At 33.5% G+C, this 14,719-nt stretch overlaps 1 pseudogene; it reads left to right on the forward strand.

The window, feature by feature from the left end:
* The window catches only part of LOC106460750, a 42,227-nt pseudogene that overhangs the window by 19,477 nt on the left and 8,031 nt on the right, over positions 1 to 14,719 (forward strand).

A 14,719-nucleotide genomic window follows, 5' to 3' on the forward strand; every position in this document is an offset into this window, starting at 1 on the left:
CCAACTCTTGGGCTACTCTTAACAATTATTAAAGAGATTTAAACGATGGTTCTAATTTTCTTGAATAAAATACATTAAAAGTGTTCCAAAACATAAAAGTTTTGTATTTTCATCCTGAACGGCACCTTATATTAGGGACACTCAGCGTAGATAGTCCTTTTATAGTTTTGCGTGAATATCAGAAACAAACAAACAAATCGTAGTTGATAACATAGACAACAAACAATTTGCTACTAGAGAAAAATCAAATGATTCGAGGTAATTTGATGCTGTTGATTTAAAAAATGTAAGTAGAATTTGTCCATCACCATTTGTCCGTTTTGAGTTATTGTAATATCTCAATATTTTATCATCAGTACTATGTGGTATACCATGCAATCAACTCAATACAATAGACTTATGCTATAAAAGTACGTTTAATGGGTAAAAGACATACATTTTTGATAATTTGAAACATTGACTGTATTGTATGAGTGTAAAATTCCCGATATAATTGTAGCGAATTATACAACTTTTGCTTCATTCCCACGCTCACCTGCACCGCCTGGGAATCCCGAAACTCTTGCGTGCTCAGTTTGCCAGAACATTCGGGAAGTCTCTCGATTGATCGTAATAGGGACGGAGACAGAGGCCTCTCTCTCAGTTGCCTCTCACTCACTCAGTTGGTCACTTCGCCTCTCTCCGCGCACAGTCAAAATAAAGTCCGATCTTCTTCCTCGCATCATATCCGCGATATAATCAAATTCTCCTAAAACTTTTTTTTTAAAAAACTTTTAACCTCTAGATCTATAAACATAAATTATTTTAAATATTTTTTTAAAATTGGAATTTTGGTTGCCTGCAGTTCAAGTAAAGTGTGAAAGAGCAAAAATCTCCTAATGATTTTCTGCTACATTTGTGGAAAGTATATTACAGTTTCACGAAGAAAAAACATCACATACAAGGTAAATGTAGCTTACTGCCATTACCTTAGGTGTAAAACTGGTGACCAAGAAAAACATTAGGTTCTACATGTGTGTGTTGTACAGTTTGCATATTTGGCGAGTATACTATTTGCAGTTTCCATGATATGACGTGGGCCCAAAGATCATCTATCTGATTTTTATTTTTGCCTCCCTTTAAATAAGACATTGAATAATCTTCATCCTATTCATCTAGTAATTTTATTCCTGTGGCATCTCAACGTAAACTGCCTCATATGATCACACAAAAAGAGCTAAATGATCTGATTCATGACTTGTCTCTATCAAATTAGCATGAGGAACTTCTTGGCTCTCGTTGACAACAATTTTATAGTTTTTATCTCTGTGATTTACCAAGAAATTTTTGACAACCAGTTTGAATAATTTCCAGACAGCAAGTTCTTTCTGATTAAGCACTGTTTCGATATCATCGTCCATCAACTCTTCCCGAATATGTGGCCCAACAAAGATACCTCCTTTTATGTTTGCTTCAGTGATTTTTGGAAACTTGTTGGACAGATATCTGAAACCATTGCCATCTTTCCTTTTACAAAATTCTTCGTGAGCCCCAGTTTAATATGAAATGGGGCAGAAACACATTTTGAGAATTCACTAAAAGTTATGCTCGGTATTCTGTTTCCCTACTATGTAATTGTCTCTCACTGACCATTCATTCTTCTTGAAAGAATTTTCTTCATCTCGGCTGTCCAAGAGAAACAAAAAGTAACAATGTTTGGTATACCCACTCTACAGGCCTAGCAGGAATGCAATAACTTTTCGATCACTACATACGTTCCACCTATGGTGATGATATTTGATGGTTTCGAGTATAATCTGCATGCTTTGATAAGTTTCTTTCATGTTCACAGCATTCGGTAAATTGTGACTCTTATTCCTTGAGCTAAAAAATGCCTGCTGTGATGATATGCTCGAGAACTACAGGAAAATGGGGTCTAGAATGTCACTAAAGATGCACTTCTTCCACTTCCACCTAGATATTCCTACAGTGGAACAGCGATATAAAGGATGATGGGAGATTATTGTTGGTTCTTACAACGTGAAACTGAGAACATACACAGAAGGCACAACAACTCAAGCAAATCTTTGATAACAAAAAGTAAAAAATGATACCATGACGATAGTTTTGAATTTAGCCGGAATGTATTTTCAATATGTAATATTATTATACTCATAAACTGGTATTGCTATTATGTATTGTTTTTGAACATTCTTAAATGCAATTTTCGAAGAATAAGTAAAATTATTAAAGAAACAGTGGTAAGATTTACAATATATGAGAATATTTTGAATAAATCTATCATAACTCGAAAACTAGACGTGATCAGTAATCTTCAACGTGATTTTTAGGATCGGCATTACGCAGAAAATGTTTTGTTTTTGTTGCTCGGTTGAATTACATGCTTTATTAACATCTGACCAGTCTCTCACAAACTTGAACCTTGGATCTTCCTATTCACAGAACGGCACGTTAACCACAACGTCAAATAGAAAAATAAAATGAAATAAAGTAAATTATTCTTTAGAAATGAGTTATTCCTGAATTACATAAATTATTACTAGCGAGAACAAAATAACGATTCATAATGGCTAGGTAGAATTTTCGCCAACCAAATTTCAATTTACCTTACAATTGAGGCTGGGCGTGGCCAAACGATTAGCTTGTTTATACTGTGAATGCAAGGGTTCATGATCCTAAACCTGCTGCCACAAAAACGAGTTCCGCACTTTAGATTCATGGATGTGCTATAAGAGTAACTGTCAAATCCTACTATTCAATCAACAGCTGTATCCCTAAAGTTGGCGGTGGATGATGTTGACTAACTGTCTTCCTTCTAGCCTGTCAGCTCAAAATAGACTCTTTGTGTAGCTTTTCGCGAACATTGTGAGACAAACAAAACTGTTGCAGCCTGCCGTCTCCAAATTACTTTTCTGGCACTGGAAAACACTTTTAACCTTTAAAATTACCAAGCCAACTTTATGTTTATCATAGGGTAGGAACTCGGTGAACATGCCCTGCCTGAACCTTTTGCTAAGGTGTTCAGTACTCAAAATGATGGTCTAGTGGTTAGGACGCTCGACTCACACTTTGCGGGTCGCAGGTTCGAATTCCCGTCCAACCAAACATGCTCGTCCTTGCAGCCGTAGGGGCGTTATAATGTGACGGTCAATCCCACTATTCGTTGGCAAAAGAGCAATTCAAAAAGTGGCGGTGGGTGGTGATGACTAGTTGCCTTTCCTCTTGTCTTTCACTGCCAAATTAGGGATGGATAGCGCAGACAGCTCTCGTGTAGCTTTGCACGAACGTACTAACAAACAAACAAACTCAAAATGATAGAACTCACACAATGCTAGAAGAGTTTATTAGAAGCCTACTGCTAGAGGGGCAAACAAAGTATTAAATGATAAAAGTTACAAAAATGGATAAATTTAGTTGATCATTTTGGAGAAAAGATAAGTTTCCAAAATATAAATCTCGAAACCAAAACTGTTTCTTAACTTGGATCTATCATATGACGTAAAATTTACTTTGATTATACAGGGTGTCTAGAAAGTCTGGAACCAAAGATGATTTGTAACTTTTCTTAATTTCAGACACGTGACTGATTATGGCACTGTCAAAGCATGAGAAGCTCGAGTTAATCCAGCTGTTAATCCAAACTTGTTTCGAATTACAAGGACAGCATGTGGAACACGTTCTGCAAAATTCGTTAAAGTGTCTATGGTTCCAGAATTTTCGGACATCTTGTATAAACGCAATAACTAATGTATCGCTAATGCATACATGTTATGATAGCTAAAGAATTCAGAAAAAAATAACCCTTCTGTATATGATTTTTCGTGCCATTTTAACTATAAAAGTTTTATTTGATGAACAATATAAGAAACTATTCTTCTTAGAACTTAATCCCAGGGGGAGAGGTAATCAGTTTTACCACTTTTGTTCTATCTTCTTCAGCGGAGAGGTAATCAGTTTTACCACTTTTGTTCTATCTTCTTCAGCGGAGAGGTAATCAGTTTTACCTCTTTTATTCTATCTTCTTCAGCGTCGTCGTTAATTTATTTTTGAAAATCCAATTCAGTTGGAACTTGTATAAATTTTCATATAGGTTTATCTAGTTATGCTTTTAAAAATTGCCTTCATAAACGCCCCTCTCCATTATCGTTAGTTAGACTAGCCTTTTTTCCTTCTGTTTTTATCTCAAATACGGCCGAGAGGTTATTATTTGAAAGTACTGGCAGCTCGTGAAATAGTTTTACAATATCAAAGACTAATTTGGATTTTGATCTTCCCACCCAGCTTATTTCGGGTATGATACTTGTACCAACTGTTACGTACATGATATATTAAAATACGATATTTAGACATGACTTTTAAGATTGGAGGTGTTTCAATTTTGGGCTCGGCATGGCCAGGTGATTAGGGCGCTTGACTCGCAATCTGACGGTCACGGGTTCGAATCCCCATCCCACCAAACATGCTCGCCCTTTCAGCCATGGGGACGTTGTAATTTGACGGTCAATCCCGCTATTCGTTGGTAAAAGAGTAGCCCAAGAGTTGGCGGTGGGTGGTGACGACTAGCTGCCTTCCCTCCAGTATTTCACTGCTAAATTAGGGACGACTAGAGCAGATAGCGCTCGTGTAGATTTGCGCGAAATTCAAAAATAAACAAACGTTTCCATTTTGAACAAATAATTTACTAATAATTCTTATCGTTATTTTACAGACGGCATACGCTAGTGCATTTGTCTTGTATAATCTTGCTCAGAACCAACAAGTTCAAGATATGTTACGAAAGGAGATTCGTGATATTCTTCCAAACAAACAGTCACAGATAACGTCTTCAGCTTTAAACGCTATGAGCTACCTGAAAGCCACCATCAAAGAAAGCATGAGGTTTGTCTTATTTTTATATCAATTTTTCATTTTTATATAAAAAAATAAAAGCTATTATTACAATACAAGTTAGTAACACTAATAAATCAATTTTTGTGTGTATGATATGCTTTTTATACTTTCTGAAACTTCCTTGATGCGGTGTTAATTAAACGTAATGTTCAAGAGGGTAAGTACTTTACAGCCGTTATATATTTTGTGAAACTATAATGCTTCACATCTGTTTAGACAAACACTAAGTTTCTGTAATAAATAACTTTGAAGAATTTGAAAATATGATTTCCTAAACTCATTTCCGTACTTTTAAAATATGTTTATCTTAACAACGTTAAGCCGTTCTGAGTTTAAAAGACCAAATCATGGAAAGTTTATTTTTGCAGGAATGATAAACTTCTTAATACTCTTTAGAGTTAATGTATTATGGTAGAACTGTAAGGATATGTGAAATTGAAGTGAATAATAGGGTTGGTGCCTACCACCATATAGAATGTGAAATTGAAGTGAATAATAAGGTTGGTGCCTACCACCATATAGAATGTGAAATTGAAGTGAATAATAGAGTTGGTGCCTACCACCATATAGAATGTTTTACGCTTCAACAAGGACAATTTTCATAAGAGTTCAACCTTAAGGGTGCCTACCACCATATAGAATGTGAAATTGAAGTGAATAATAAGGTTGGTGCCTACCACCATATAGAATGTTTTACGCTTCAACAAGGACAATTTTCATAAGAGTTCAACCTTAAGGACTCTAGTTATATAGTCACGTATAGATATGAAACTTCTCTAGCAATGGCATTTTCCAAGTTAAATTTAGCTATTTGAGTAATAAGATCCTTGGAAGTAGTTTTGTTTTCTACCTTTTTTTTATATATTCAGGACAAGATATAACTACTAAATAAATTCAGTGGTTAGATACATTATATTAAAACGATTTTATAGGCTTACTACGTCGTTACAGTCGATGTTGCTACATCCAATCATGACGGTCGTGTATCTTGACGCCTGGCAACATATTTTCCATAAAAGCTGAAACACACACCACTACTCCTTGAATGCTTTCTATGAGCCATCTAGTGTTCGAGGAAGACAGTTTTACAGCGCCCGTTGAGTATAAATGTATAGGAATTGCTTGTGGTTACTTCACCAGTATGTATTCTTATGGGATATAATAAATATCCGTTTCATTCTCCAGCTGTTTAAGGTTTGCGACAGTTGAAAGGATGTATGGAGAAAAATGTGTGTGCACGTGACTTGTGCCATTTTTTTACGGAGATACTTCTTGATTATGTTTTGTGTTGTTAGCTTTGACACATGAACGGGATTTTCCATTCAACTTTGTGTTCCTGGATTCTTTCATCTTGCATGACGCCACACTTTGCTTACCAAGGCTGGTATAAGAGTTGTTTCAAGTCTCTTTCCAGGTGATTTGGTGCCTCAACTTAAGCCATATTCTTTTGCTTGCAAGTGTTAGTAAGTACAAGGGATACCATCGATCTGAACATCTTTATGTTCTGAGGGTATGCACATTTTGCACTGGAAAGATATGTTACATACCCTTCTCAAAAACGGCAAATTTTCAGTGATATCGCACTATCTACGACCCACCAAACAACGCCAAAATTTATTTCTGATATATGCTCTTCCACTGCTATTTTATACCGGCTGTGATTGTCACATGAACTGCTGATTTGCATTTTCACAATCGTTTTAATATAACGCATTCAACCCTTTGTCATATTGATCAATTATATTAAATTTTAACTAATAAAAACACAACATTGGGTTGATGATGTGAGCAACCTGACATCACTTCTTAACATATTTCTTTTAAATGCTATGTTGTTCTTCGATCATGTTGTGGGGTTCATCGTAACAGTTTGTTAAAATGTTCGGAATTGTGTTTCAAATCCTATTGCGCAATGGGGTAAGTGGATCAGTGTCGTCAGGGCCATGACGTAGGAGAGTATCCAAATAACTTATTGGAACTTATGCAAGTTTTTTATCATAAGAAAATACATGAATAATCATAAAACGAAAAGAGTAGAATAAAATGTAGTAACGATAAGAAACATTGATAATTTAATCAGACTTTTATCTACAAGTTCTATATTTGTTGTGTAAATTTTTATATCCCCCCCCCCTCTTAGAGCAGTCTTCAGACTAACTGATACGAAATTTGAGAAAAATTAAAAAAGAAAAAGCAAGCACTACAATGAGTGCACACAACGGACAAACAAAAATAATAGTACGTTGCAAGAGTAATGAGATGCTATATAGTATACAGGATTACGAGCTTCAATAATAATAGCCCATCTCCTCATTGCTCATGTCAGTATCTTGAATGGGGGAAATATATCATGTTGATTATTGTAGGGGAAAGGTGCCTTTGTCGTCGTTTGAGCATGTACGAAGTGAAAAAATACTGATACCGATTTTTATAACAATGATATCCACCTAGAGAAAAAAATTGATTTCGAAAGCTTGCTCAAAAAAATAAATAAATGAGAAGATACAGACACGAGTGAGTTACTGACAATTTGCTTTTGCGTGTGTCAGAAGAGATATAGCGACACGCCTACACTAGAGTAGATACAGCATTGTTTTTAAAATACTATTTTAAGCCAGTGAGTGAATCTCTATTATATTAGTTGATAAAATGTAGACGTGTTTTTGAATGTGTCGTCCGTCTACTGTCACGATGCTTTTATCAAAATCATTATGCGGGTGCCTACACGAAAAACAAAGCAACAATAAAAATTCCAAAAAATACTGATATTTCCAAAAATAGATAAGGTTTTTGAATATTAGATTCTTAAGTGACAGAGGAAGAACCGGGAAATATAGGTAAGAAAAATAAATAAATGTGCAACTATGGGAGAACAATTCGTTTAGAGGACCACAGTAAAATATTACCCTAGATAAATAAATGTGCAACTATGGGAGAACAATTCGTTTAGAGGACCACAGTAAAATATTACCCTAGATAAATAAATGTGCAACTATGGGAGAACAATTCGTTTAGAGGACCACAGTAAAATATTACCCTAGGAATTTTCAGACATATTTTATCTCACTGTTGTTGTTGTTGTCTATAACTGGTTTTATCACAACGGTTGTCTGGAAGTGTTTTAAAGCAGTTTCTGAGAGGACCAAAAAAAAAAAAGTTGACGTCACGGGTTCTGGGTTAGTGTCATATACATTTAAAACTTTATTACAGCGCATTGGTTATTGTAGAGCAGTCTAGTTGAAAAATTGTGAACTTTCTGATGGAAATCCTGGACTTAGTTCAATTAATAATTTGATAATCCAAGTTATTCCAAGAACATCCTTAGAAGAAGCAGTTTTTGTTAGTGTGGCACAGCCTGCGGACTTACAACGCTAGAAACCGAGTTTCGATACCCATGGTGGGCAGAGCACAGACAGCCCATTGTGTAGCTTTGTGCTTAACTTCAACCAAAGAAACAAAACTGTTAGTGGGCGATAATAGGGGAAGTTGGTCTCAACATATATGATATATATTGATCTGTAGTTGTGCAGTAGCTTCAGTGTGATTCATATTCGTCATATATAGTTTTATAATGCATTCTAATCGTGTTTCTCTGTGTTTCCTTCCTCGGGGATAGGAGAAGCACTGGATTGAGGGGTTAGTGGATGCCGGTCATATAACCCAGCTTTTGTTCATTTGTCTCTATTATCTCCATGTTCTACGTATCTCATGTGCTATCAATTAATTTTCGATCCATCTATTACGATATGCTATATGTGGGATTTAAATATTTCTGTGGGTGTTTGAGAATTGTAAATTAATTAACTACTTTAATATGTTTCTGAATAAACAAATAATTTTCTATAATCGCTGTTTTTCCCCTATTTTTGAAATAAACCAAATTGATGACGACGCAAACCTTTGATTCCCATATTTGGGAAACTAAAATTCATTATACGATTTTGTTATATGATACAATTACAGATAACACACATTTAACTTCCTTTCTTGCTATTTTATATCTTTTATTACAGACTATAGTCCTAGTTTATAGTTCCAAGTAGTAATATTCTACATGGTGTTGATGTAACGCCCGCAGTATTATGGTTGATCCTCACACTTTCCAAGTGTTTTATATATGGCTGAAAAGAGCTCTAATATTCCTGACTCCTCTTCGTGCTACATGTTAGAAAATGTGAGACAGTCAAAAGACAGTCACAGAAGATTGACCCCAAAGTCAAAACATCACCAAAGTGCCCTTCTTCCATCAACACCTCACAGAATGTTGATTCTGGTTCTTTCGTATGTTTATTTTCTGACAACGATGACTTTCAAGAAGACTTGACAGAAGTAATGGATTTTCGTTTAGATGCAGTTAGAACAGTTGCTCATCAAATAAAAGGCTGATATAGATAGTTGAAAAACTTGCACCAGGAGATATTATAAAAACAGAGACAAGATACCACTTACAGTGTCTGGTGGTCTTGTACAATAGAAGAAGAGTCTAATGAACCTATGATTCACGTACATGAGACTGATAACAAATGCCAGAAAGTATCGCTTTTGCAGAACTGGTATCATATATTGAAGACAGCTGTAACAAACTACTAAATATGGTGAGGTTTTGTAAAGAAAGACTGGTACAACTTGGTGTCATTGAGGCCCAGGTTCATTCCACCGCAACCCTAAAAAATCTACACGGTCGTGTTAAATACTGGTGAAGTTTTGTAAAGAAAGACTGGTACAACTTGGTGTCATTGAGGCCCAGGTTCATTCCACCCCAACCCTAAAAAATCTACACGGTCATGTTAAATATGGTGAAGTTTTGTAAAGAAAGACTGGTACAACTTGGTGTCATTGAGGCCCAGGTTCATTCCACCCCAACCCTAAAACATCTACACGGTCATGTTAAATATGGTGAAGTTTTGTAAAGAAAGACTGGTACAACTTGGTGTCATTGAGGCCCAGGTTCATTCCAGGGTCTGAAAGGGTCTGCACTATTACAGTCAGTTGATCCCAAATATATTCCACATTTATATACAGTTAAAGTCATTGCTCTCTCATTTATATTATTTTTCGAGATTCGTGAAAACACTTTTCCAAACACTTGTCAAATATAAGGATCACTTGCTTGTCATTGTTGTGTGTTGCGAGTTCAGGTACATGACCGTGTAGATTTGTTAGGGTTGGGGAATTGCATCATATACACAAGCTAATAACAAATGTATTAATTTTTATGCTTCGTTGTATATACATATTTATTCACGAGAACATTCACCATCAAATGCACTGTAAAGATGCTGATATACATTTACATTGTTTTGAGCGTGACTGTTTTTATCTAAAACGAACAACCTAACAAATATTTTTCTGCTTCAGTTAATATTGTCCAAAATGAACAAAAGCCCCAGTTGGCTATAAAATGAAAGTAATAAAACTACATTTATATATGCTCTTCTAGTTTGTATACATTAATCGTTTCTCTGTAACATAATATTTAGTGCTGATCCTTAGCTGTAACGATTTGCCTACACAGTGCAATGACTCTTTGTGATTGTAATTGTTTAAGTGAAGTGTTCTACACGTAGTGTCATTAATACCAACTAAATTGCAAGTAATTCATTCAGAATCGTTTTCATATCACATATCAATTTCTTTTGTTCTTGATGCACCCATTCAACTGTTATCGCTTGATCTACAAAATTGTTGATATTTTAAATATAAATTAGTAACATGACTTTAAAATATCAAATGTTTATCTTGGTTGCAATATGAAGATACATTTTCAACGTTTAAATATAATTAGATTTAGACATAAGAGCTATACTGAGAAAATAAATACTGGTTGTCATAAAATTAATTTACTTGCTATGTTATTGTTTCGTTACCATGATGACAAGAGAGTTTTGAGCTTGGAACTATATCAGAAAATGAAATTAGGGGCTGTTTTTGGTAATAATATCAAGTTTCAATATATAAGGTAACCGTTTCAATCAATACCATAAAAGTCTTAGGGGCACGGAAGTTACTGATAAATGTAAACTGTAAAGGAACGTTTTCATTACAGAGAATACGTTATATTTATTTCTCTTTAGACTTAACCCAGTGGCTATTGGAGTTGGACGAGTGCTTCCAGAAGATATTGTTCTTTCAGGTTATCGAATTCCTGCTGGGGTAAGGAATGGATTAGTTTAAGCCTTCAAAACTTTGACCATTAGATTTATTGGTTTATTTTTGTTATTTTTTCCTTGCAGCCTTGATAATTTTACTATTGATATGTGACCTAAAATTATTGTCGACAGCTCTTGTATCTAATTTTATATTTAGCGTTACCACAGATCCTATTATCCCTACTGACTCGGGTCTACATATGGTCACGGGCCAAAGGCCGTGTCAACGCGTTTGTACACTTACATTTATAATTTTATTGAACTACTATTTTATGAATTTATGCCATTAAGTTTGGGATCCAATTGTAGACTATAATTTAAATTTTAGTATTAAACATTAGTTAAGTTCTTACTTTAAAGATAAATATTTAAAAAAAATCTTAAATATCGATTTTTGTGTCTCACGTGGTATGTTGAATGGAGCTACGGTTTAGATTTGATGTTTGTGATGTCTAAATACAAAGTTTATAGTAACTTACGAATTATATTCTCAGATTACCGATACTGACAAGCTAAAATATAAAATAAGAACCTCCTATCTTTTCTATTTTCTGAGATGTTAATACATTTATTGAATCAACCAAGGTGACCCTGCCCACCTCATTCATTTTTTGAAAATAATTTCTTACGTACATTTACTTCGCCCAATATAACCAATGGAAAGCTCAGAATGTCCTCATAGTGTTTTTTTTTCTAGTATTTGCGCGGGAAAATGTTTCTTTCATGCTAGATTCCAAGCGGTAAAGTAAGATATTAGTGAGTTCGAACATATCATGTTGTTTTTAGACCTAAATACAGCTTAGTTACTAAACTTGATAAATTATAGTGGAATTCTGTGGTATAGATATAGTACTGTATGATTTTTTTTGTTATTCCAAAATGCATGTATAAAACGTAAAAAACATATTTTCTTTTACATCTTCCACGTGCGAAATTTGATAAGGCTTAGCAAATTATGGCAAGCCACAAAAGAGTACAAAGTTCGTAACTAGAAGAAATAATGCTTTTTTATTTAGTGTTCAGTGTTTTAAGAAAAATAACTGAAATTTAAGAACTTATTTGTAAATAGTAATAATGTATATGCATATATAAAGTATTATAACCGATATGTGACTGCATTTAAAAATATACTGGTCCACTAAAACACAGCCAAGACAAGTTACTTTGTGAAGGCTAGTTTTATATTCTTGGATACGGTAACATGAGTGCACCTGCGATACGTCATTGCAACTTCTGTAATATTAGTCAGGCACGGCTGAAAGGTCAATAAAATAATAATAATAAATATATATACAGATGTACAATGTTATGAGATTTAAGTAATTTTGAATAAAACACTTGTGTTTTCATGTTATAACTTTTCATTCTACAACGAAAAAAGCATAATTTATATCTACTTCCAAACCTGTGATACAATAGTGGAAATAACAGATAAAATATAAAGTTTTTTCTAAACAAAAAGTTTGATAACTACCTGAAGGTTATTAACATTTCGCAGGTAAGATTTAAAAAAATTCTAATGCATAAAAGTATTTTTAATCTTAAAATCAAAATTACTCTGCGTGTTGGATAATTAACATTCAAAAAGAAAAATGCATGAGATAAACATTATTTAAAAAATCTTAAAACTTAATAAAAATTCTGATATTTTGCGTACGAAAGCCTTATAATGTGTACTGATAATCTGCAAAATTTGGTGGAGGTACATCACTGTATTAAAATCTATAGCATGAAACTATAACAAGCACAAAATGGTTACGAGGTCGGTCCCTGGGACCGAGCCCGTAGTGAAAGAGAAATGATTGTGAACTGAATTTAATCTTATAAAAGCACTCATCACGTATGAGGTAATTCTTTATGTCATTAGAATGACGACATTACGTACAAATGTTGTTGAATATTAAGTATTGTATTTTTAAAGTTCAATAAATATAGTTTCTATAAAGTTGTATATTAAACTTATGAAAGGTTAAACTAGTTGATACTAAAACGATAATCGATAATTAACTAAGCTCATGGTAACAGGACAGATAAAATATTTTAAAAGTACAGTTCCCGGGTACTTACATGGAAGAATGGAAACCATTTTAGATGATTTTCAAGAAACAAACATTGAACTAGCAAGAGAACTGAGTAGGCACCAATAGCCATATAAAAAAAAAATACTTAAAGGTCATGGTAAGAAACGTCTTCAGATGATATAGTAGGAAAACATTATAATCCGCCATTTTCAGCTCTGTTTGTTTCATCAAAATAAACCAAATGTATTTCTTTAACTTTTTTGTTTGACCATTTGGTGACAGAAAACGAATGTCCTGAGCTTCGTATGAAAAACTCCTGTGTTGAAACACAATGGAAATATGTCTCGGGAAATATATATAACGTCTGGCAGACGTAATACCTAGTTCGCTTTCGTTACTGTAGCGTTAAACTGGTCATGCAAGCGCACACAGAGTTTTTCACTTTTATATATTAAGGAAAAATTTATGAATACTTGTTCAAAGATGTTGCCTGAAAAATTTTAAAAATGCCGAATAGTTGAAGACACAACAATGAAACATGATTTAAGATTTTAGTGGCTTCTCATCTCCATCTTTGTTGCTGAAAGGGTTAAGAATGAATAGAAGTAATTTAGAAACAAGAAAAATATATTTATTTTCTTAAGTATTGCTCGTATGATTTTTATTCGACTTTGAATCGAGATTATTAGCAGTTGCATGTAAATTTGGAAAATTATCAGATATACTTTATGACATTAAAAAGATCGTTTTAAAGTTTTGACTACGAGTTTACAGATGTAAAGAAGAAATATAAGACGAATTCTTAATCCAATTGCCCTATTTCCATTTACTAATCCGAAAGGTCTTTAATTTAAAACTTTAAAGATTAGAACTTTAATGGCTTTCATTGTATACATTATGTAAGTACGGAACACGCTTTTGTATTTTATTAAAGACTCTCATTTATTGTCGCCGCGCATTCGAAAAACTACGCACTTCGTCATAACATATAGAGTTAAAGACACTGTAATTAATTCCTTAAAATATAGTAGCTGTTACAAAGATGAAAAAAGTCAGAGAGAGAAAACTATCAGAAAAATAAATAATCGTAAATTCTTTCGTTCATTTTCATTTTCAAAATGACAAAAATGGTAATAGAGCGCACTTCCGAAATTTAATAATGTAGTATTTTTATTATTTAAGTTTGGTTGTGAAATTATATATAGATACTTAACTTTAATCATGCTCAGACATGATTGAAGTGACGCAAAGAAAATTTTGTTACATATTTGGAACTAAATTGACGTAGAAATTTTAAGGCTTAGTATATTTTTTAACTAACAAAAAAAGTATGATTTTTATAATTAACTTCTGACATACGTTTTTCATAAAATTCAAGTTTATAAATCTTTTTATCTCTCAGTGAAAAATTTATTATCTATTTTTAAATTTGTTTTTCAAATCTGAGTAAGTTTTTCATAATTTTATTTTAAAGAGAGATAGGTAGTTTTAGCAATTTCCAGTTGAGCGTTCTTTACAATTCAATTTTTAGAGTTTGAATATTACTTTTGTGACGGATTTATTATTATATATTTATTTACTATCGACGTTAAAAGGGTTAAAAATGTTCGAAATTTGTAAATGTTCCTGTTCAAATATCTGAAGTTTCCGATTAATAAG

This window comes from Limulus polyphemus, unplaced genomic scaffold, assembly GCF_000517525.1.
Source record: "Limulus polyphemus unplaced genomic scaffold, Limulus_polyphemus-2.1.2 Scaffold828, whole genome shotgun sequence".
In the NCBI taxonomy this organism is placed as follows: Eukaryota; Metazoa; Arthropoda; class Merostomata; order Xiphosura; family Limulidae; genus Limulus; species Limulus polyphemus.